The sequence below is a fragment of the Panthera uncia genome, chromosome A2 (genome assembly GCF_023721935.1).
Source record: "Panthera uncia isolate 11264 chromosome A2, Puncia_PCG_1.0, whole genome shotgun sequence".
Lineage (NCBI taxonomy): Eukaryota > Metazoa > Chordata > Mammalia > Carnivora > Felidae > Panthera > Panthera uncia.
In genome coordinates this window covers 101,503,989-101,528,859 of record NC_064816.1, presented here as the reverse complement: position 1 = coordinate 101,528,859, position 24,871 = coordinate 101,503,989, and the positions used below count along the sequence as shown (strand labels likewise).

Below are 24,871 nucleotides of genomic sequence, written 5' to 3'. Positions count from 1 at the left end.
TTTCTAGACTTTTTAAAGTACTAATAAAGTTATTCTTAAAATTCTTTATGTGTGTATAAAAATGAATTACATCAAAGAAATCACATAGATGGAAAGTCTAAGAAGCTACCTTCCAAAGATGATGTTAGCGAGCAAAAAGGCAGAGCGCTCACTCGCTTGTTTTTTAGTAAACTACAATAAAAGAGCTCGGAAAGGCACAAGGCTGGCTGTCAGGAAATGAGCTTAAGCAAAGGAAATGGGAGATGTCTGGTTCAGGGAATTTGAGGAAGGCTTTTACCAATGGGTGCTTTTGTTTTCCTTTTTCATGCTAAGTCAGGATACTTGATTTGTCTTTCACAAGTACAAAAAAAGAAATACCAAGGTAGTAAGGTAACAACATCTAAAAAGGTATAAGCTCCAAGTTTTCTCTATGATGGAAAGCTGTTCACTTGCAGCTTCTTGCCAGTCTTTCTTGATTTGGGCTAAAGAACATGCAAGACGAGGAAAGAATTATTAACACCAGGTAGAGCACTGATATTTTTCACCAGATGAAAAAAAGTTGGGGCAACTATAATCTCTGGCCCAGGAATTTGGAGCCAAGACGTTGAAAGGCCACATGGAGTCAACTGCCAGGATACTCACAGACAGGCCAAATGGAAAGGGGACACATGATAGTGTGATGGGTGCTTTAAACCCCCATAATCCCATCCAAATATACAGTCTCATTTAAAACTATTTGCTCACAGCCTCTATATTAGCCCCAAAACATTCCCACCACAATCACCACAGACTGTTGTCACTAACCCTTCCGGAACAGAAATTCTGCAAATGTTTATAGAGTAGTCTCCAGGGACCAAAATGTACAGCAGACACCTACAGAGAGGCTGGGACAAGAGCTCATGTGGCCCTAGTCTCTTTAACAAAAGGTATTGGGAAAATTGGGCACTCACATGCAAAAGAATAACACTGAATCACTTTCTTTTACCATACACAGAAATAAACTCAAAATGGATTAAAGATCTAAATGTGAGACCTGAAGCCATTAAAAACCCTTGAAGAGAGCACAGGCAGTAATCTCTCTGATACTGGTCATTTTTCCAGATAGGTCTCCTGAAGCAAGGAAAATAAAAGCAAAAATAAACTATTGGGAGTACATAAAAACAAAGTTTATGCACAGTGAAGAAAACAATCAACAAAACTAAAAGGCAACCTACTGAATGGAAGAAGATATTTGCAAATGACATATCTGATAAAGGATTGATATCCAAAATATATAAAGAACTTATACAATTCAATACCGAAAAACCAAATAATCCAATTCAAAAATGGGCAGAAAACATGCAGATGGCCTACAGATATATGAAAAGATGTTCAACATCACTCATTATCAGGGAAATTAAATGAAAACTACAATGAGATATCACTTCACACCTCTCAGAATGGCTAAAATAAAAAACACAAGAAACAACATGTGTTGGTGAGGATGTGGAGAAAAAGGAAACTCATGCACTGTTGGTGAGAATGTAAATTGATGCAGCCACTGTGAAAAACAGTATGAAAGTTCCTCAAACAATTAAAAATAGAACTACTCTATGATCCAGGATCACACTTTTGGTTATTTATTCCAAAAATACAAAAACACTAATTCAAAGGGTAGATGTGCCCCCATGTTTATTTCAGCATTATTTGCAATAGCCAAAATATGGAAATAGCCCAAGTGTTCATCAATAGATGAATGGACAAAGAAGTGATTTTATATATGTAGGTATACACACAATTCAGCCATAAAAAAAGAATGAAACCTTGACATTTGCAAAAAACATGCATAAAGCTAGAGAGTATAACACTGAGCAAAATAAGTCAGTCAGAGGAAGACAAGTACCATATGATCTCACTCACAAGTAGAATTTAAGAAACAAAACAAATGAGAAAAGAAAAAGAGACAGAAAGAGAGACAAACCAAGAAACAGACTCTTAGCTACAGAGAACAAATTGATGGTTGTAGGTAAGAGGATGAGGATTAAAGAGTACACTTACCATGATGGAAAAAAATAAAATAAAAATAATTTTTAGGGGCACCTGGATGGCTCAGTAGGTTGAGCGTCCAACTTTGGCTAAGGTCATGATCTCATAGCTCGTGAGTTCAAGCCCCAGGTCAGGCTCTGTGCTGACAGCTCGGAGCCTGCAGTCTGCTTCAGATTCTGTGCCTCCCTCTCTCTCTGCCCCAACCCACTCGCATTCTATCTCTGTCTCTCTCAAAAATAAATAAACATAAAAAAATAAAAGTGAGACCATGTGGCCCCAGAAAGGGAAAAAAGGAGAGTCAGTTCCTGACAAATCTCCCAGTTCCATGAGGCCAGTTATATGTTCTGCACATTTCTTTGATGAGAGTCCCCAGGATGCTTACGAGAAACTTCTTTAGGCAAGTTGAGTGGGTAGCATGCAACCTAGTAATTTGTCATCAAGACATATATAGGACATAGAATGCATGAAAGAAAGTATGCTCAGACAGAAGCCTTTTGCTATGAAGAAATGAACGGGTGAAGATGGGAACACAATATCAATTTTCCAGAGTTCAAGCACCGCCCTTATCCACACTGGGAAACATCTCATTTCCAAGACTGAGACCTAACCATGTTCCTTGTGCCTCGTGCTCACAAGGAACAGATTTTGCCAGCCTCTAGCAGTTCCAATTCGAATAGCATTTATTCTAGAACTGCTCTCCCTAGAAAGGTCAGTATCCAAAATTGACCTCATGAATATCCTCTTTCACCCAGGCCTGTCTTCCCTTCCTCCTCACTCTACCCTGCACCACCCCCCATACACTCACTCAGGAAAGCTGGTCCCAGTTTATTGGTAGGAAAAAAAAATTTTGACTAAAACATTCAGTTCAAGTTAAACAGTGGCAAGAAGTATTAACTCCCTCAGGGAAATTATTTAATTTTAAGTCACTTAAGGAACAAATTTGTATTGGTGAGATTTCTATAGATATTTTTAGCTGAGGCCTGCCCTCATTTGGTACTTTGTTCAAAAACTGACATTTTATTATGAACAAACCCAGCTCTAAGTAGACCTAGCTCTTAATGGAAAGTATTTTGATGATGCAATGCCTTTAAGGAAGGTCAACTGCCAAAAGCGGAGGGAAGTATAAGCAGTGGACAGAGTGGACCAAGAAGGAGCCTACCTGGTGGGGGGAAGGGACAGGGAGTTGCAAGAGATATGAAAAATGATGGAAGATTTTTTCCATCATTGTGATTTCCATCATAATGAGATCAGCCCTCTGGATACAGTCTTGTCTTGCTCTGCAATGATGAGGATAAGCAATGTGGTACCCTGCAAAATGAACAGACTATAGTCAGAAAGGTCTGGATTTGAACATCAGACCCCCTAACTTACTATATAGAGGAATCTGGGCACATTGCTTAGCCATGCTGATATGTAGTTTCTTCATGTAAAAAATATGGGATTACAGAATTAGAGATAATACAACCCATGGCCTACGTTAGACTGTCAAGATGGCAACACGTAATCACTATTCACTATATACGTCCTGGGAGAAGAGCTAATATCTGAGGCACAGAGGGACTGTGTGAAGTAAACAATATTAGAGCTGCAGGTATCAAGATTCATGACAGTATAGAAACAGTAAAGACCTAAGACTCAAATTTTCTTTCCTTATAATATTTTCTAAAGCGGTGGTTAGCTGTCTTCCAGAATTATATTCCCCACTAAACCTTATTTTTGACCTTATCTACAGCAACACTCCATTTTTTTTTTTTTTTGAAACTTAAGTGTAGATAGAAATGGGCTATTTATAGCTACCACCCTGGGCTATAAATCTTGGAGGCAATGTGGGTGCTGGCTTAGTTGCTCAGAGTCCAAGCGAGTGACTAATTAAAAGGGTGAGCTCCACTGAGTTATTCTCCCATTTATCTTAGCTGCGTGGGACAGTGAGGAGATTTTTTAAAAAGGTAGAATGAGCAATAAAATGATGAAAGGTAATGCTATGGGCAAATCTCATGACAAGTCTGGAGGAAGAAAACGCTAAAGTTGCTCTTTGCTGTTAAAGAATAACGAACCAGACATAAAACAATCTAAGGGGTCCCGATACTTTTAATACAATAGACCTCGGTTTCCATTAGCTTATAGAACGATCAATTCTGTATTTATAAACTAGTATATTGAGGAATAGAAAAAGTTAGACCACAATTTAAAAACATTTTGTGAAATATTTAGTCCTATCCATATAAAACCTAATGTCCCCTTTTGTGGTAAAAATATGTCTGAAAGCAGTTTTGTCATAATAAACAGAATAGCAATCATACTGATATGCTGTACTGATTAAGAAGTATTTTTATAATCAAGAACACTCAATTTTATTGAATGAATAATTTATTCATTGAACGTCAAAAATGTATCAGGCCTGGGAACTTATTTTCTAAAGAAAATTTTGCAGATGTAGACATTTCTCTGAGAGAAATCTCATGACTTTTAGAGCATCGCTCATTTGTTCTTAATACTCATACACATCTAATAATCAAAGTTATTAGATGGCATGAATCTAATCTCTGGATTAGACTAGAGAAAATTTTGGTTTAAGATTTAAGAGAGAAGAAATATGCAAAAAATAAATGGGAAATTATCAACACTTTGGCCATAATATTCATTCACTTAGTGAATATTGAATTACTGAGCATCTTCCACACGGTATACACTGGAAGTGCAACCAGGAAGAAGACAGAGATGTTCCCCATCATCAAAGCATAACATGAGAATAATGGGCAAAGAAAGAAATCACAATCGTGAGGAACACTACAAAAAAGAAAGAAGTGAACCCAAAAGAACAAGCCCACCTCCAAAAAGTTGGTTAATTTTTTTCCTCTAAAACCTGATGGAAAACAAAACAAAACTCAAAGAAGAGTAGGATTTCCTAAACAACCAAAGCCTGAGGGATTTGGAGGGAGTGAGTGCCAGGACTGTATGTCAGATAAGAAAGAACTAGAAGCGTGCAAACCCGCCTGCAAAAGAGGGTCATATAGATAAGTAATGAAAGAAATCCAGAATTTCTGGGGGAAAAAATCAACAGGAAGAGCAGTATAAGATCGTGCTGGGACTTACAACTACAGCTAGCTGGATCATAGTCACACAAGTCTTGTAAAGGTCAATTTTCTAAAGATGTCACAAAGCCATTGAAGAGTTTGTAGTAGAAATATGATTTGATTTGATTTGCATTTTTAAAAGATCACTAATGTTGGATGGCTGACGGGCTAAAGACAGTAGTAATGGATCATAGCAACAACTAACACTTATTTTGAACTTCCTGTGTGCCTCTCACAATACAAAGTGCTTTATACACATTACCTTATGTAACCTTCATGAAAACTCTTCGGGGGAAGTTTTACTTCTTTTCTGTGGAGTCCCCATGTGTGTAAAATTAAAAATAAGATTTTAGGGGCTCCTGGGTGGCTCAGTCCATTAAGCATCTGACTCTTGATTTTGCTTCAGGTCATGGTCTCACAGTGTGTGAATTCGAGCCCCCCATCAGACTCTGCACTGATAGTGTGGAGCTTGCTTGGGATTCTCTCTCTCCTTCTCTCTCTGCCTCTGCCCCACTCTCTCTCAAGATAAATAAATAAACTTAATTTTTTTAATAAAATAAAAAATAAGATTTTAGGGGCACCTGGGTGGCTCAGTCAGTTAAACATCTGACTTTGGCTCAGGTCATGATCTCAAGGTTTGTGAGCTCAGGCCTCACATCAGGCTTTTTGCTGTCAGCATGGAGCCTGTTTTGGATTCTTGGTCCTCTCCCTCTCTACCCCTCCTCTCCTTGTGCTCTCTCTCTCTCTCTCTCTCTCTCAAAAATAAATATTAAAAAAAAATAAGCTTTATGCCTTCTTTTCTATGAACGTGTCTTTCACCGGTTTAATTCACATGCCTCTGAGATTTAATCTAAGAGAGTAGAGAAACAGTTGTTCTTGTGAGAAATGACCCAGCAAAATATATGGAAAAAGAGTAGCCAGAACGGTAGGGAGAATGTAAATGAGAATTATGTCAGGAAACCCAAGATAGGAGACTGTATTTTTGAAGGAGGGAGTTGGCAAGAGTGTCAAATGCTGACAGGATGTCAGAATTTCAAAGGACCAATTCTATTCCCAGCCCTGAGAATCCTAAGAACATGATACACCCACAGTTTTGGGGGAGACCCAACTATATCTACCTATTACACCAGGCACTATTTTTTTTTATGCTTTTATACACTTGGTTTCACTTAAAACTTATATAGACTCCGTTTGGCAGGTATTATCAATATAAGTAATTACAGATAAAAAGCTGAGATCTGTCGAGGTTAAACTACGTTTCTGGGTTTTTATTTAATAAATAGTAGATCCATGATTCAAACACAGATCTGTCTGATTCCAGGGGCAATACTCTTTTAGCCACAGACCATCACATTCCCCTGTAATGTTATATCAGAGTTATGTACTAGGTGTTTAGGAAGCATAAGGATGGGCACATTATTCAGCATCAGGGAAGATTACACAGGAGCTGAGCCTCGAATGAGAAGGAATTGGCCTATCGCAAAAGAAAAGGAAGAGTGTTTTCAGCACAATAGTATGTTCAGTCAGTGATGGGAAGACAGAGAACATCAATTTTAGGGAACTTCTGAAACACAGGGCTCATGAAAAGAAGACAGAAGATCTGAGGGGGAAAGAGTAGAGGTAGGACATTTACCCTGAAGGGGAACCACTTAAAAAGTATAAATAGGGGACCTGCTGGGCAAGAGCTGTGTAGGAAATCTGTGTCAACAGTGTGAAGGATGAATTGGAGGAAGAGGAGAAAAATGCAGGCCTTCCAAGTGAGAGCCTAGATTAGTGGCCTGATGGACAATAGAGAAAAAGAGTAAGTGTCAGCGAGATCAGAAAGGCATGAAATAAAAAAGAACTGGATGACTGACCAAGGTTGGGGGGAGGGAAATGACAAAGAGAGAGGTATATGGGATGAATATCAGTTTTCTGGCTTGGACAAGAAGATAGCTGGCAGGAAATGGATGTAGGAAAGCAGATATAAAGAAAAAGAAAAAAAACAAAAAACGAAACAAAACAAAAAAAAACCCCAAAACCCTGAGTTCAGTTTTGGAGTTTGAATTGTCTGTGGAACTTCCAGGAAAACATGTTATAAAGATGGCTAGCTATGGGGGCGGGGGGGGGGGGGGGGGGGAGGAGCCCCTGGGTGGCTCAGTCAGTTAAGATGGTTGGCTGTATAGTGACACTAAAGAAGAGGCTGGACCATGGCTGAAATCATGGAAATTTTATGAAAATCATGGAATACAGTACTGGTCCCCAAACTCATCTGACCACAGAATTCATTATCCAATGCAAGTGTTCTGAGAAGAGTTTATAATTCTCTCCTTCTGGAGAAATTTTGAAGATTTATCAGTGATCGTTCTCATTGTTTTTTTTTCCAATAAGAAGAAAACAATGAAGAAGCAGAACAAGGATCCCACTGGAATCTTCTCCATAGGCTGTACTGCTCTACCAAAGATTTTTTTATCAGTTTGCTTGAAAACTGGTGGCAACACCATTCATGAAGATAAATGGATTTTATATAACACAAAATCTATTATGCAACTCACCCTTTTTAATATACACACACACACACACACACACACACACACATATATATATGTATATATATGTATATATACTCTTGTTTTCACTCTTGTTTTCATTTGCTTGTGAATATCTTCATTATCCAATGACTGATTTTTCTCAGTTTGGGTGTATAATTCAGATTCAATAAAGGAGGAAAAGTGAGGAAATTTCAGTGGTACCATTTTTCATATTGTGACATGTCAAGTAATCAAAACAATTTAGCTGTCATGTAGAGAATTCTGTCTTCAAATAGACCAAAATTAGTTCATGACAATGACAGTCATGATGATTATTCTATGAAGCAAAGGGCTACTAAAACACTGTTTTACTTTCACTCTAATGGAACAATGTCCCGGAAAAGCAATTTCACATCATTTATTCTTGGTGTGACATACGCATTCTTTAAGAAGTTTGAGGAGAAATGTTGTACAATTTTTTTAAAGTAATGCTTTTAAGAGGGAATTTCCATAACAATTATCTAATTATTAAATGGAAATAACTGCATTGCTAGAAAGGAAGGCCCATCCCAACAAAACTGCCTAGTAGATTTCCGTTTGAAAATTACTCTTGAGAAACTGATGAGGTAAGAAATAAGATGAATAACTCTAGTTCATGAAGAGAGAAGCTCCTCCCCCTTTTGAGGGCGGGCATGAATGTGACTTTTTTTTTTTAGAAAGATAAATCTTAGCATACAATTCAACTTTTCCTTCTGTGATGCACTGACTTAGTATGGATTAAGATTGTGGCTAAAGAGGGGCACCTGGGTGGCTCAGTCGGTTAAGTGGCCGACTTCAGCTCAGGTCACGATCTCACGATCTCACGAGTTCGAGCCCTGCGTTGGGCTCTGGGCTGATGGCTCAGGGCCTGGAGCCTGCTTCTGATTCTGTGTGTCCCTCTCTCTCTGCCCCTCCCCTGTTCATGCTCTGTCTCTCTCTGTCTCAAAAATAAATAAAACATTTAAAAAAAATTAGTTATAAAAAAAAGATTGTGGCTAAAGAAAGGTGAGTATCATCCATCAGACTTCCCTTGAATTGTCAAAATTAAGAGTATTTGCTGTATTTTTTTTTTCTCTCACTAGATTTCTTTGGGGAATTCCTGTAGTGCATTTCCTCCCCCCCGCCCCACCAGTTACTCAAGATCATATTGTAAAGGTTATAATTACATCAATTTTAACAGACTCTGGTTGAATTCAAGGCTACTTAGTCACTGCTACTCTTAGTACATCAGATTACCCCCAAAAGGCCTACTTGGCAAAGAGTCCAAACTAGGCGTGCACATTCAGTAAAGAAATAAAGGGAAACAAACTTGCTGGGCTGAACTTGAGAAAGAGCTTATGTTAGGGTCGGTTGGGAAATCATACAGTCCAAATTCTTTGTTAATCAACAGGGAAAAAGAAGAAATGCTGGAACACAAAAAGAAGTCTGTTGACTACAATCTTACTGATAAAAGCGTGATTCTTTCTAAATTTTTACATGAGCATTCAAGTCAAGGGGGCCATGACTGTAAAAATTATTGAAAATCACTGGGTGACTGGGTGGCTCAGTTGGTTAAGTGTCCGACTTCGGATCAGGTTATGACCAATCTCACCACTCTTGAGTTTGAGCCCCGCATCAGGCTCTGTGCTGATGGCTCAGAGCCTGGGCCTGCTTTGGATTCTGTCTCCATCTCTCTGTGCCCCTCCCTTTCTTGCCCTCTGTCTCTCTTTCTTTCAAAATATAAACATTTAAAAAATTAAAATAAAAATAAATCTGGTATGATTGTAAACAATTACCAGGATGTATGCCCATCTCACACCCTTCTCTGAAAAACTGCCTTACTCATAACTAGAGGTGAGGCCTGATGATAGCATATGACCTTAGTCCCATGCTGGCTATTGTAGATCAGGACAGACAGCTAACAAGAGCTTATCCAAATGACTTTCTTTACAAAGCCAGGGCTGGAGTTGGGATTCAGAAGCTTCAGTCCCTCTCTCCTCAGCACCATCACTGGGAAGTAATACAAGTGAAGAGCTAGTCTGTAGAGAGAGAAAAGAATGACAGAGATGGGGGAGATACAGAAACAAGAGACTATGAAATAGCATGAACAACATGGCATGTAGCAGTTTAAATATAACCAAGATGGATGAGACTAGGAGAGGAATCATTCTGAGAGAAAATTAAAAGTCCTTCTTTGTATATGTGACAAATCTTGTCATTGTACATAGGGAGGGAGTCATGGACTAGACATCTGGAACTAGGGGAAATGTCAAAACTGAAGATAGAAATGTTAGATCTTCAGTGTAGAGAGGGTTTTTTTTTTAACGTTTATTTTATTTTTGAGACAGAGAGAGACAGAGCATGAAGGGGGGGGGGGGGCAGAGAGAGAGGGAGACACAGAATTGGAAGCAGGCTTCAGGCTCTGAGCCATCAGCCCAGAGCCCGATGCGGGGCTCGAACTCACAGACCGTGAGATCGTGACCTGAGCTGAAGTCGGATGCTTAACCGACTGAGCCACCCAGGCGCCCTAGAGAGGGTTTTTAAATTCGGATGGGGCTGGATAAGGTCAGAAAGGGATAGAGAAGAGACGGAGGAGAGAGATCAAAGTCAAATCCAAGGTACTCCAAGATGGAGCAGTTGAGTCAAGAAAAAAAAAAAAAAAAAAACTAGCAAAGACGAGCAAGGAAGAACAGCAAATGAGACGGAAAGAAAATCAGAGGACTGTGGTGGCACAGAAGGCATGAGAAGAGTGTGTTTTCAGAAAAAAAAAGTGACCAAATCAGCTCACATTTACAAAAAGAAATGAAAGAAACACTTCTTAGAATCATTTGCATTCAGTTTGAGGACTTACCAAAAGAATTGTATACACACACACACACACACACACTAGTTTTTTTGGCTGCTATTAAAGTCACGTATCAAAATAAAAGAATAAAAACATGAGCATTCATACCCCCCCCCCCGTCAAAAATTTTTAAATGCCTCAGACAGATACAATTAGGTTTTGTTAAGAAAAAAAGCCAGGGGTAGGTTGTTTCACAATAGTTCTTGTAATGGCTGAAATTTGCAGGAGTGGTCTAAGTGTGAGACTTCAGAAAAAATGTCAATAACTTTGGTGTGAAATTCACTTTGCAGAATGGTTTAGGATATAGTTTGGTGGATGGTAATGAATGTGTATTCCAGGAAGGGGGGTGCTAATAGTGAAAAGGGAGAATTCACTAAGATCTACTTGGCTAAAGGAAAAATGATATCCCACATTATCTTATGAAGGTTGCAAAGCATTAGGAGAGGAAATGGTTTTGCCAAGGGTTTGGGGGACAAAGCTGGTTAGGCCAGGTGGATGCTCAGGTGACTAGCAATAGTCGTCAACGTGCCTCATCCCCCCACAACTGGCATCCTATCTAAATAAAACCAATGTGCTTCCTAGGGCAACACTTCAAAGCAAGTCCTCTGGCCTTCCAGTTTGTCCAGGCTGCCTCTCAAAATCCTCCTTAATTTAGTGCAAAGTCCCGTGCAATTAATGGGCTTGCAAGTTATGATCTTGAGCTCTGGAATCTACCAGGCCTTGTTAGAACCCCAGTTCTTCTCATTAACTGAGTGACCATGTCTAAAGATTTAACACCTCTAAGCCGCTTTCCCTGTTAGTGAAAAAAGGATTACAGCAGAAGTTACAAGTTTATGTTGAGAATTAAAGGAGAAAATGGAGCATTTAGTACAGTGCAGTGCATAGGGCAGTGATCACCATTCACGTAAAGGTAGTTTCATTATTACCGTATTGAGTTAGAAATATAATATTATGTACAATGCATTGGAGCCTGTAACAGAGTTTGAGAATAAGGATATGACTAAGATCTCATGAAAATGAATGCTGCTATGCTAGGAAGAAGCTGGAGATTTAGGTTGCCAGGTGTGGCTTAGCCTCCAAGTTCAGCCCTCCAGCCACTTCTTTCCTGCTGGTACCAGTGTGGACCAATGGATTATTTACTATCCTAACAAATCTAAATGGGGACAGTAGTCGCCTCTTATCTGCCAGGTAAATGTTCCCAAGACCCCCAGCAGATGCCTGAAACCATGGATAGTACTAAACCCTGTATTATATACTATGTTTTTTTCCTATGCTCACATACCTATGATAAAGTTTAATCTATAAATTAGCCACAGTAAGAGATGATCAACAATAACTAATAATAAAATAGAACAAGTATAACGATATCCTATAATAAAAGTTATGTGAATGTGATCTCTCTCTCTCTCTCTCTCTCTTTCACAATATCTTAAGGTACTGTACTCTCCCTCCTTCCTGTGATGGTGGGAGGTGATAAAATGCCTACGTGATGGGACAAGTCAGGTGAGTGATGTGGACACTGTGAGGGTTAGGCTCCTATCGACATATAGATATGATAATACTTCTGACTGCTGGTCCGGAGGAGGATCATCTGCTTCCAGATCATGGTTGACTGCGGGTAACTAAAACCCCAGAAAGCAAAACCACAGATAAGGAGTGGAGGGGCTGGGGGAGGGGGGGGCTGTATTTGCTCTAAATGAATACGTGTTGTTAGAAAATAAAAGTCTGGATTTTTCTAAATCAAAACACATTATTCCATTTCTTTCTCACTGTCACTGTACTATTTTCTTTTGTGAGAGTGTAATGCATGGATTTCTGAGGCGTTTTTTAGTGATGGTCGTTGTTCAAAGCTTCCACTGGCCCGTGAGCCCCAGAGCTCACAATCGTAAAAATCTGCATTATAACTCAGAGACTCTCACTGGCCTAACACTTTACATCACAATAGGCGAGCCACTGTGAGGCAGCTTTGAAATCCCAGGGCTGTGGTCAAAGTACGGACCTCCTGGAAGGACAAAGTGTTCTGTTTGTGTAGCACAAGGGTGTGGCTTTTGTAGCTAGTAAAATAATCTGAACACAAAGGCTTCTAGATCCTGCAGAGCACTCTGCCGCGAACTGACTCAGCATAAAGTGGTGGGAAAGGAAGCTTGTTCTTAGATTTCAGAACCCTCCAAAGCTACACCCTGCTCACTTAGTTCCGTCCCAGTTCAACGGGAAGGGGGTTTCATCAGCTAATGGGCGCGCACACACACACAAACACACACACACTCACCAAACAAAAGAGAAGATAGGATACACCCAAGAGGAATTCTGGGGGAGCCCACTGCCCACTCTTTACAACCTCTGGCCAGCCTCCTGCTTTTTATTTGTTTCACTCAAGCAAAACCTAGTTGCTTTCGGGGACAGGGGAAGGGAAGCCTTCTAATTATGCTGACCCACCTTAGCAACTGCTCTGAAAGAAGCTGCAAAATCTAACATCCTTAGTTAATACTGGAGGGGAGTTCTGAATATCATGATAGATAGATGCTTTGATCACCAGTGTCCAAGAGAGATCTGTGTTCTGAAAGCAAAACATTGATATGTTATACATACGTTGCATACAAATGAAATGGAGACTTAAAATCTATTAAAGGTTTCATGTACATTTTTAGATTCTACACACACACACCAACCACCACCAATTTCGACTTCAAGTAAATAAACAGCACGATTTACAGTTACGTAATTTAAAATCCTGATCCTTACATTGGAATTAGGAAAAAAAGAGATCTGAATTATACAACATCAGTCTATATTGATTAGATTTTCCTCATAATTGTTCAACTCAGAATTTTGCTCAGACCGTTTTGCCTAACGATCACTTAGCCAAATTCACCCAAAGAAGATATAGAAACTTTTTGTGAAAAAGATTTTATAGAACTTTATCCTCTATCAATAAGATTCACATTCCAGAGAATTTGTATTCCACGGAAACAAATATCCAGAAAAAGCGTCATTTACCAGGATGAACAAGAAACACTGTTTACCTTTCTTTAGACTACCAGAAAGCCAATTAACTTAAAAACAAATTAATTTTTTAAAAAAAATTTATGAATTTCATATAATACTACATCTACAAAAAAAGTTCAAAAATATTAAAAGAGGCTTTATTGTGAGATTTTTGCCAAAAACCATTTAAAGTTAACCCCAGGACAACCTAATGTGTTGACAATATCCTATGAGTTAATTTTGATGTATTTTTGATTGTTATTACTAAGGTTTTAAAAAAATTCGTTAAAATATATATGCCTGGTAAAATACATGACCTCCTTTCTCTTTATCAAGATCACTAAATGTAATAAAGTTTTGTTCGTTTCTTAAATGGCCTTTTCAAAGCTTTTCTTTCTGTAACTGGACTTCATGACTCCTTTCTTATTTTAGCAGTTCTGAAGGACACAATCAGGAGTGGTAAGGAATAAACTGCACCCATGTGTAATTACGTGACAACAGAGCTCCACGAAAGATGGGTTCCTCACAAAATACAAGGTACGAGATAGGTAGGGAATATTGCAGTGTAAAATGGACTACTTTTGATAACTAACATTTGTCTTTGGAAGACGTGTGTTCATCCCCTAAACAGAGTATAATGACTACTTACTATATGCTAGGCAACATCCTAGGCTCTGGGACGACAATAGGGAGTAAGACAAAAAGGGCTCCTGCTCTCACGGACCCTACATTCCTGTGGAGGATGACAGGCATTAAACACAAAAACAAAATTCAATAAGCAAGAGAATATCATGCCGTGGTAAGTGCCAGGAGAAAATTACAACAGGGTGTTATATTAGAAAATGACCAGAAGGAGAGTTGCCAGGCTTAGCAAATAAAAATACAGGAGGGGCACCTGGGTGGCTCAGTCAATTTAGTGTCTGGCTCTTGATTTCGGCTCAGGTTATGATCCTGGGGTCATGGGATGGAGCCCTGTGTCAGGCTTTGTGCTGAGTGTGGCACCTGCTTAAGATTCTATCTCCCTCTCCCTCTCCCTCTGCCCCTCCCCCACTCATGTGCCCATGCCCCCCCCCACAAATAAAAATAAAACAGGAGACAGTTCAGTTTACATTTCAAATAAATAACATTATTTTTAGTATAAATAAATATGTCCCATGCAATATATGAGATATACTTTTACAAAAAAATATTCATTGTTTATCTGAGATTCAAACTAAGTTCTGTCTCTTGTATTTTATCTCACAACTCTACCTGGGAGACTTCTTAAACTGGGAGGTTGGGAAAGGCCTCTGTGAGAATGTGATATGGACAGTATGTCAGAAATAAGCTGTAGCAAAAGCCCTAAAGCAGAAACAGGTGTGTGGTGCCTGGGAGCTAGAGTGTGTGTGCAAACGACGTTGTTGAGCAATTGTGATGGTCGGAATTGACCAAGAGAACCGTTTCCAACTTGTACCAGAGACCTGGTACAGTAGTCCTCCCCTTACCCCTGGTTTCAGTTACCTGCAGCCCACAGTCTAGACGCAGATGAGCAGAGGATTCCCCTTCCAACACACAGTCAGAAAGGTCAATAGTAGCCTAACATTAATGTTGCCATGCCTCATCACTCACCTCACTTTACCTCGTCGTGCAGGCATTTTATCATCACACATTATCACAAGAAGGGTGAGTACAGTATGGCAAGATAATTTGAGAGAGAGAGAGAGAGAGAGAGAGGGACCACATTCTTGCAATTGTTATTATATTATTATAATTGTTCTAATTTATTACTGGTTACTGTTGACAATCCTTTACTATGCCTATTTAACAAATTATGCATTGGTATTTATCACTGGTATGTATTTTTAGAAAAAAATAGTATATATAGGGATTCAGGCATCCACTGGGGCTGGTGGAACATATCCCCATGGATAGGGGCGGCGGGGGGTGGTTACTGCCTACAGGAAACATGCCAGGGGAGGTAGGGAGATGGACCATAGAGGGAAGCAGGATCCCACAGGGAATTAGACCATGTATTAGGCAGGGTTTGGAGTTGCCTGTGTGACATACAAGAGACACCACTTACAGGAAAGTATAGAAGGAGGAGGACACAGTTTGAGAGAAATGCATGAACCTGAGGTCAGGAAAACTGAGTTGGAGACAGAGGCTCTGCAAGTGAGGGCTCCTTGGTAAGGTCTTAAGATTTTGATTGATCTTCTATCATCAAGAAAGTCCTACAGGGCATAACTTTTACTCCCTTCACAATACAATTCTCTTAAAATTTTGTCTTAATTATTTAAAAATTGTAGGGGAGAGAAAAGAATGGAATATGGAGAGCCAGACAGAGCAGTTTTGGAAAAAGGGAAACTGCTATTGAGGGGGAAGCCTGGGCTATCTACTGCATACTTCAGAGTGGCGAACAATACCGGATGGGAACAACCTGGACAGAGCAGCGAGCGTCAGGGACCAGCACAAAATGTCTGTCGCCCACAACACACAAAATGTATGTATATATATGTATATATGTGTGTGTATATACATATATATATATATATATATATATGTATATACACACTCTGTGTGTGTTTGTGTACGTATACATGTATATACATGTATGTATATGTATACGTATATGTACGTATACATGTATATACATGTACGGTTTTAAATGGTATATATCATAGTTATTTCCCTACAAATTTCCAAGTTTTACTTAATGGTATGTATTGGAGATCTTTCTAAACCGATATACACAGATCTGTTTCATTCTCTTTGACTCCTACATAGTATTCTGTCACACAGATACACTATCACTTAAACATCCTCCAATTAATGAGCATTTAAGTCATGACCAGTGTTTTGCCATTAATGCTGCTAAGACCATAGCTCCCAAACCATGCTGGCCGCTATGAACACACAGCAGTGTCACAGAGTATTTTTAAATTTTGAGGGGAGCACAGCAACATCTGTCAAACACTACACAAACTACTACTACAATACTATTAAACGTGGGTCTACTTACTTAATAAACAGAAATATTAGATATTGCTTTTGTCCTCAGGCCACCATGAAAAAATCACTGAGACACTAAGAGTGCCATGATCCAAGAAGGGTTGAGAATATCCTTAAATGTGCCTATGCGTGGAAGGTAGGAGGAAGGTACTAAGAAGTGGCTTGTTGTTTAATTAAATTGGAACCATATTAAAAAAAATACTTTCGGGGCACCTGGATGGCTCAGTGGGTCGAGCATCCCACTTCGGCTCAGGTCATGATCTCACAGTTCCTGAATTTGAGCCCCGCCGATGGGCTCTGTGCTGACAGCTCAGAGCCTGGAGCCTGCTTCACATTCCGTGTGTGTGTCTCTCTCTCTGCTCCTTCCCTGCTCACACGCTGTCTCTCTCTCAAAAATAAATAAAGATTAAAAATAAATAAATAAAAGAGAGAACTCTTAAACAAAAAACTTTCAATCGTTCTTCACACATAGTTTTTCTTGAAAACATTTTACAAACTTATTCTCAACAAATCATTAGCCAGACTTTCATATTTCTGCTAAGCAGTCATATCTGGTACATCTCATTGTGAGTTGGTACATCTCAGGTCACTTTTATTTCTCAGAATTTTATATCTTTAAAGATTATGACATTTATAGGGTTGCAGATCCTATAATTTAAAAGTACATTTACTGTAGATATTTATTGGCAGGAAGAAACGTAGAATACGTTGTTTGTTGATTTTTGCATTACAAAAGTTCAAATGAAATGATTTACTAGTAAGTCATAATTTTGTTATGTAACATTTATACCAGCAGAGTTTAGTAATGAACATAATTTCAATAGCCTTATGAAACTGCTGGATTTCAAAATAGGAGTCTATTGTTGGTGCTTCATTTCATCTGCTGAGAGACAGACGTTCTGGGCATTCCCCAGAAGTTGCGAAAATGCCAAGAAGTTCCTGGGAAGAGTTTAAAAGAAAAGGTACAACTCGAGTTCTCTGTCAGACTGGCTATTTTTAACTATATATTCCCTAATATTTTAAAATCGGTAGAATACAGTGAGTTACCAGATCATGATAGAATATCCTTTGCTAGTAAATCTGAGGACAAAATCTCTCTAAACTAAGTTACAAGATATTCCTCTGGTGGTTTCAATGGATTGTTAATTATACATGTGGCCCAAGAGCCACGGACATGAAAGAGGCAAGTCTATCCTGCTATGTTTTATTGTCACCATCACTCCTGCTGCTGCTTTCTCAACTACTTTCAGTAAATGCTTGTCAAATGACTAGGTTAGCTGGAACTTAATCATTATTTTTAAATCACTGGTTATTGTCAGCCTGCATGTTTCTATCACTAAATACAAAATAATAATACTTATTACCTATTTCCTCAGACTCTGTATAATAAGGTTAGTGTTATCATTTGCTGAATATTATGCTTGATAAAATAATTGTGAAAAGATTTTATCATATCATTCCTCTAACACAATCCAGAAGGGAAATCTCAGAAGAGTATCTTCCTATGACAGATCTGAAAACATTTTCAAAATTCTTATCTATTCACGTGACATTTACCTTTTTTTGTTTTTTTTACCATAGTTATGAATAAAATCAAAAGGAATAGAAAGAAAGCTCTAAAAAAAATAAACAAGATGCAAGATGATTGTACTGGACTTAGTGACTTTCTGGTTTTATTTTTTTTTTAATTTTTTTTTTAACGTTTATTTATTTTTGAGACAGAGAGAGACAGAGCATGAACGGGGGAGGGGCAGAGAGAGAGGGAGATACAGAATCTGAAACAGGCTCCAGGGTCTGAGCAGTCAGCACAGAGCCTGACGCGGGGCTTGAACTCACGGACCGCGAGATCATGACCTGAGCCGAAGTCGGATGCTTAACCGACTGAGCCACGCAGGCGCCCCAGTGACTTTCTGGTTTTAAAACCATCCAAATCCAAAATAAGTAATGAAAGTTAATTGTACCTCCACCAAGACAGGATTCCAAGGTGAGGACTGTTAAAGTTTCTAGATACATAGAAATGAGTCACAAACTCAGACCTAGGGGCCCCTAAGATGCAAATAGTCTCTTACCTGGCTACTCAAACATTTTGAGTGTATATGAATTACCTATGAACTGTGTGAACTTGTAAGTCATAATCAAAGTGTCATTGGGCTGTGTCCAAGACACAATCATAATGGGCCTGTCACACAGACTCCATCCTGGGTTTCAAGCAGCTTTCAACAGGCCTGAGATCCTTATCAAAATGTGACCTAGTATCCATGCTCCATATCAAATACAGACAGACACTTGCAGTTTTAATGCTAGTACTTAGTTTAAGGAATATATTTATGTTGTAAAATACGCATATATAATATCATTAATATTATATAATAGAATATATTAATATTATAATAATATATAATATAATAATAATATATAATAGAGTATATATAATATAGAGTATAGAGTATATATAATATAGAGTATATATAATATAATAATAATATATAATATAATAATAATATATAATAGAGTTGTCAGTTTCTGTAATGCAGGGCAAAAGGTAGCTTTAAATGGGTTTTTTTAATTACATTACCATTGCCTTTTGTGTAATATCAAAGAATGTTGTTTTTTTTTATTTTAATTTGATTTTGTTTGAAAACAGAGCATCTCAAGTTTTGAAGGTCAGTTCTGATAAGGGACAATGGCTTTCTGAGCTAGAACCTGAGACTCCGTTATTAGAACAGGGAGTTTATTTACCTCTAAGAAGATTTAAGGCACAAAAAAAAAAGAGGTCAAGATTCATTGATCTGGATTTACTTATTTTACTTGCACCATGTAAAATTGTACCAGTTTCTCTAAGTGCCTTACCTTTCTTCCTTGGAAGCCATGAAGGAATGAATAACTTTTAATTGGAAAGGGGTAAAACCAACCTACATTTCCACATTGTTGAAAGACTTAACAAGCATGTTTTAAAGACACTTTATATAATAAAGAACACTTTAACTATAATAACAAACACTGAAGTTATTTACCTATATGGCCATTAACTATACATAATGGCAAAATTGATTTGCACAAAAATTCTAGAATATTGGTATGATGTGATACTATATATTTTATAATAGTGGCTTTAAAATCACTGAAAAGTATATAGTATTCAAAAGAATTATGGTATTAAATATAATAAAATTCTGGTCCATTGCAGTAAAAGCTATAACCAAAATCTGCCAAAGTCTCCCAACTTCAGGACTGGGAGAAACAGGACACCAGGCCTTTAAGGCACAGTTGTGTTCGCTATGGTTCAGTAGCTATCCTAACTGACCACTCAGGGAGACTTCCTCTTGTCTAACCTTCTCTGGCCTTCTACAGAATGACTAGGGCAGAACAAAGAATGAAGAAAAAGAATTCAAAAGGCCAATTAGAAATTAACCTTTTAGCCTATCAATCCCTATTCTCAATGGACAAGAAAAGCGTTCAGCTGCTTCTCTCAAAATCTAATGGTCTCTTCTACATGCTCCTGGAACTCTTTGTATTCCTCTACTAGAACCCTTATCAGACTACCATAGGGATTGTTAACATGTCTGCTTTCTCTATCAAATTCTGTGTTCTCTGGAGACTCTGTCTCATTCATCTTTGTATGGCTAACATCATTTACCATTAAATACTGTGAATGAATATATGAAGACAAAATAATAAAATTAATAAATAAATAATAAATAATAATAATAATTTAAAAATAATAATAATAAAATAATAAAAAATAATAAAAATAATAAAATACTAATGATAATAAAAATAATAAAATTAATTCCTAGAATTTTATTTCTGTAATGCCTACAACATAAAACATCTGCAAAAAATCTATTTTTAAATTTCAATTTAGATTTTATTTTATTTTTTTATTTTTGAGACAGAGACAGAGCATGAGCAGGGGAGGGGCAGAGAGTGAGGGAGACACAGACCTGAAACAGTCTCCAGACTCTGAGCTGTCAGCACAGAGCCCAACACGGGGCTCAAACTCACAGACCGTGAGATCATGACCTGAGCCGAAGTCAGACGCTTAACTGACTGAGCCACCCAGGTGCCCCTCAATTTAGATTTTAAATGTTACTCCCTGCCTCTCTTCTTTCCTCCTTCCTTTCTTCCCTCCCTACCTCCCTCTATCCTTCTCTTTGTCCCTGTTTTACTGTTCACTGAAAAAGCTATTAGGCAGAACCAAGAGGGCAGGAAGGCAGCTTAGTAAGGTTGGCTACATATAGGTGAATTGAGCAAATAATATATACTGAAATAATGGAAGCCATGTTTCTTACTGTCAGAGGAAGAAGGTACAAATATGGAAAGAGAGAAAGCTACAGATGTCCCCCAACTTACAGTGGTTTAATTGATTATGGTTTTTCAGCTTTGTGATGTTGTAAAAGCAATATCCATTCAGTAGAAACCACACTTTAGATTGGGAATTAGGATCTTCTCCCAGGCCAGTGATATGCCATACAATCCCTTTTCATGATGCCAGACAGCCCTGTGATTATGAAGGTGAACAACTAATACACTTACAAACACTGTGTACCAGACAACCATTCTGCTTGTCACTTTTAGTACAGTAGTCAGCAACTTCCATGAGATATTCAACACTTAGTTATAAAATTGACTTTGTGTTAGATGATTTTGCCCAACTGCAGGCTAATCGTAAGTGTTGTGAACACAATAAGATAGGCTAGGCTAAGCTATGATGTTCAAGAGGTTATGTATATTCATGGCATTTTTGACTGATGATATTTTCAACTTTAGGTGGGTTTATCAGTAAGTACCCCCATCGTAAGCCAGGGAAATTCCTATAATGAGTTCTGTGGTGTTAGGAAATAATGAATTGGAAATACGGTTTGTATTAATAAATAAATATGTGTCTATACATATACATATACACATACACACACACACATATAAAGAGAGAGCTGGAGAGAGAAACAGAGGTATATGTATGTATATGTATAAATTTCCTTTTTCCACTAGAGGAGCCTAGAAGCAGGAGTATCCATCTATCCCAGCAATGGGCATACCTTGCAGTCATCTTGATCTTAGCTTCTAGGGCTAGTTTAGTACCCTTCTACTAAAAGAAACAGAACTTCTTAGTGAAATGGCTGATCCCAGGGCTGGTATAAAGAAAGAACAAGATGAGCTTGGATCATCTGACTGTATCAGAAAGTAAGAATGATGGCTACATGTCAAAAGGACACAAAAGCCAGACTGAAGGGTCTACTAGTCAAATCTGGGATAATTTGAACATCAAAATAAATAATGACAGTACCTAACTATAGCTCATGGAATAAAAAAAAAGAATTCATGAGTCCTCAAATGATAGAGACAAACAAATGGGGAGAAAAGAAAGAAATTTCCTTTCTGTAGAAGGAATGAAGAAATTAGAAATCAACATTTCTCAACCAATATAGTAATAATCAGGCAAGAAATAGCAATAGCTATCATTATTATTATTATTAGCTATTATTTAGCAAGGATACTAAAACTAACCAGCGAAAGTGGGCCAAGGAACAAGATTTTACAGTGTCAAAATTTCTCCCTACCAGATAATTTACTAATTCCAAAAGGTAAAAAAAAATCATACCTTTTATAGTAAAGAGACCTCAGAGATATGATCTTATTCAAGTGATCAAAGTCAAGGTCATCAGTAATGAAAAAAATTAACACCATGTGCAATATGATTAGGTGCAAGGAAAAGAGCTAAGTACCAGTTCTGTGAGATTTTGTTCAAAAAAATGCATGACCTGGATATAATTATGAGGAAACATTGGATAAACACTAATTGAGGGACAGCCTCCAAAAACTGGCCTATAATCTTCAAAATGATATGACCAAGAAAGTCAAGGAAAGGAGGAATTGTTCCAGAATAAATGAGACAACCAGGTACCACAATTGATCCTGGAGTGCATCTCATGTCATAAAGGATGTTATTGAGACAATCAGCCAACCTTGGATGAAGTTCCTGGACTAAATTTTTTTCTTCTTTCTTTCTTTCTTTCTTTCTTTCTTTCTTTCTTTCCTTCCTTCCTTCTTTCTTTCTTTTTTTTCTTTCTTTTATTTTTTTTTCAGTTCAATTCTTACAAGTTTTCTCCAAGTTTAAAATTGTTCCAAAACTGCAAGTAAAACAAAACAGCAGAGCCTGTTGGCCCAGTAGGCTAAGCGGCCAACTCTTGGTTTCCACTCAGGTCATGATCTCAAGGTTTAGTGAGTTTGAGCCCCACATTGGGCTCCAAGCTGACAGGGCAGAGCCTGCTTGGGATTCACTGTCTCCCTCTATCTCTGCCCCTCTCCCACTCCCTCTCTTTCCATCTCAAAATAAACAAAGTGGAAAAAAAAGTAAAACAAAACAAAACAAAAAACATTTAAAAGGCTCTTCCTTAACAATGACTCCAGGGATTATGCTAAAAGTTAAATTCATAGAAGAAATATCTGATACATTTTTATAACCAAGTTTAAATATTGAACGCATAGCAAGTGGTGACTAACCAGTGCCTCACCTGTAAATTACTGGTATTGTTATTATTAGTACTTAACATTCATTTAGCACCCGCGTTGCTGTACATAATATGGCAAAAGTAATGGTTCCCTCAAGGAGCTGTTCTAAAAAATAAAAATGTACACATACATAGGCACATACCCAAATACAATGCTTATAAAGGGATGGAGAGCCATGGGTCAGCTCTCATGAGGACAAAACTAGATTCAGGCCATTCCTCTCCCTTTTTTTTTTTTTTTTTTTAGGTTAAAGGCGGTACAAATCCAGGTGTTCACTCATTACCAGATTACTGCTCTGTAGTTTGAAAGGAATGACAATGACATCCTGTTTGTGGTCATGGCCAATTTAGCATTACACTACACCTGTGAAACCTGAGGCCATCAACATTTCGGCAAGGCTGTATAATTAAAGTGGTAACATGTATTACTTAGAAATATTAGTGACTTGCTGGATACACCAGAAGCCCTCTGTCCACCTGACTTTCAATTACAAATGGGGTCAGAGAAGCTCAATTAAGGCAGAACCTGGAGGAACTTGTGGTTGGCTCCTTGTTGGTCTTCCTTTGGAATCAGACCTCCCTGAACATTCCTCTCTGCAGCCAGGAAGCAGAATTTTATTGCTGCCTCTTGAAAAATCTCTTTAGTTGTGTCCTGTTTATTTGTGTCAGAATCTACCCTTCCCTCTTGTAACACTGAGTTTTAAATGAACATTTGCATATTAGTATACAGACCACAGATTGCCACATGCAGAACTGGTACAGATATAAACAATATCATATTGGAGAGTCATAGCTCATTCAAACTGCCGAAGAATCTCTGGAAACTACATCAATTGACAGAATGTCATGGATTGCGAAGATCTCCCATACAAACCCAATTATGTCTGGGCCACTTCAGAGAAACTTTTATTGGTAATAATAATAATAATAAATAAATAAATAAATAAATTCCCACTAAGGGTGGGACAAGATTCCGAACACTTAACATTTCATGGTTATTTTAATACTTACAACAACTCTAAAAGAGTATATTATTATTCATCTGATTTTATAGTTGATAATATTGTGCCGACGAGGTTAAGTAACCTATCCAAAGTTACATAGTTGATAAATGGTAAAACCAACATTTGGACCCAGTCAGTTTGTTTCCAGAAGCTAAGCTCTTCACAACGATGTCATACCTTCTCTCAGAGAGCTTTACAACTCATCACTGCCATTTCACTCTAACTTCTTCTGTTCTATCGGGTCTGAAATTCTAATAGTTCAAATTCAGGCGTTTAAAAATAGTCACTCCAGGATATATAGGAATCCAGTTATTGTTCAAAATACGTGAGCTAGACACACATGATATCAAGAATCTAGGAAGTATTTGAGATGCAGTTGAAACTTTAATCCAATAAGTATAAATGGCACATATTAGGGCATAGATTAATGAGTAGAATGTTATTAGCAATTTCATTTTAAGAAAAAATGACAAAAGCACTGCCTTCCTACACCCCCCCCCCCAATCTATGCCCAGGCTTATAGACATACATGTAGCCCAATGTATGAGGAAATAAGTGATTTAAGCACTTGATATATCTAAAAATACCTCAAAAATAAGAATACCAAAGTACCTAGTTAATACCAAATTAAAGATAGAATCTGTAGTCCAGGAAACAAATTTCTCTGATCCTTTAAAAAAAAAAATATATATATATATATATATATATATATATATATATATATATATGATTAGATAATAAAAATTGCCAAGTACTATTTTCTTTTTTACACATTCATTTATTTATTCTAAAGGCAGGGCTGGGGGAGAGGGGTGGAGAATCTCAAACAGGGTCTGCACTGTCAGCTCAGAGCCTGAGGTGGGGCTCAAGTTAGGGCTTCAACTCATGAACATGTGAGATCATGACCTGAGCTGAAACTAAGAGTTGGACG

At 37.9% G+C, this 24,871-nt stretch overlaps 1 long non-coding RNA gene across 1 annotated transcript; it reads right to left on the bottom strand.

The window, feature by feature from the left end:
• Positions 1-2,996: 2,996 nt before the first annotated feature.
• On the bottom strand, positions 2,997-14,172 carry LOC125929960 (uncharacterized). The gene is made up of 3 exons (XR_007460014.1): positions 14,086-14,172; positions 12,888-13,008; positions 2,997-3,312 (listed from the first exon to the last, which is right to left on the bottom strand). It is a non-coding gene; the product is annotated as an uncharacterized LOC125929960 (long non-coding RNA).
• Between the last annotated feature and the right edge of the window lie 10,699 nt (positions 14,173-24,871).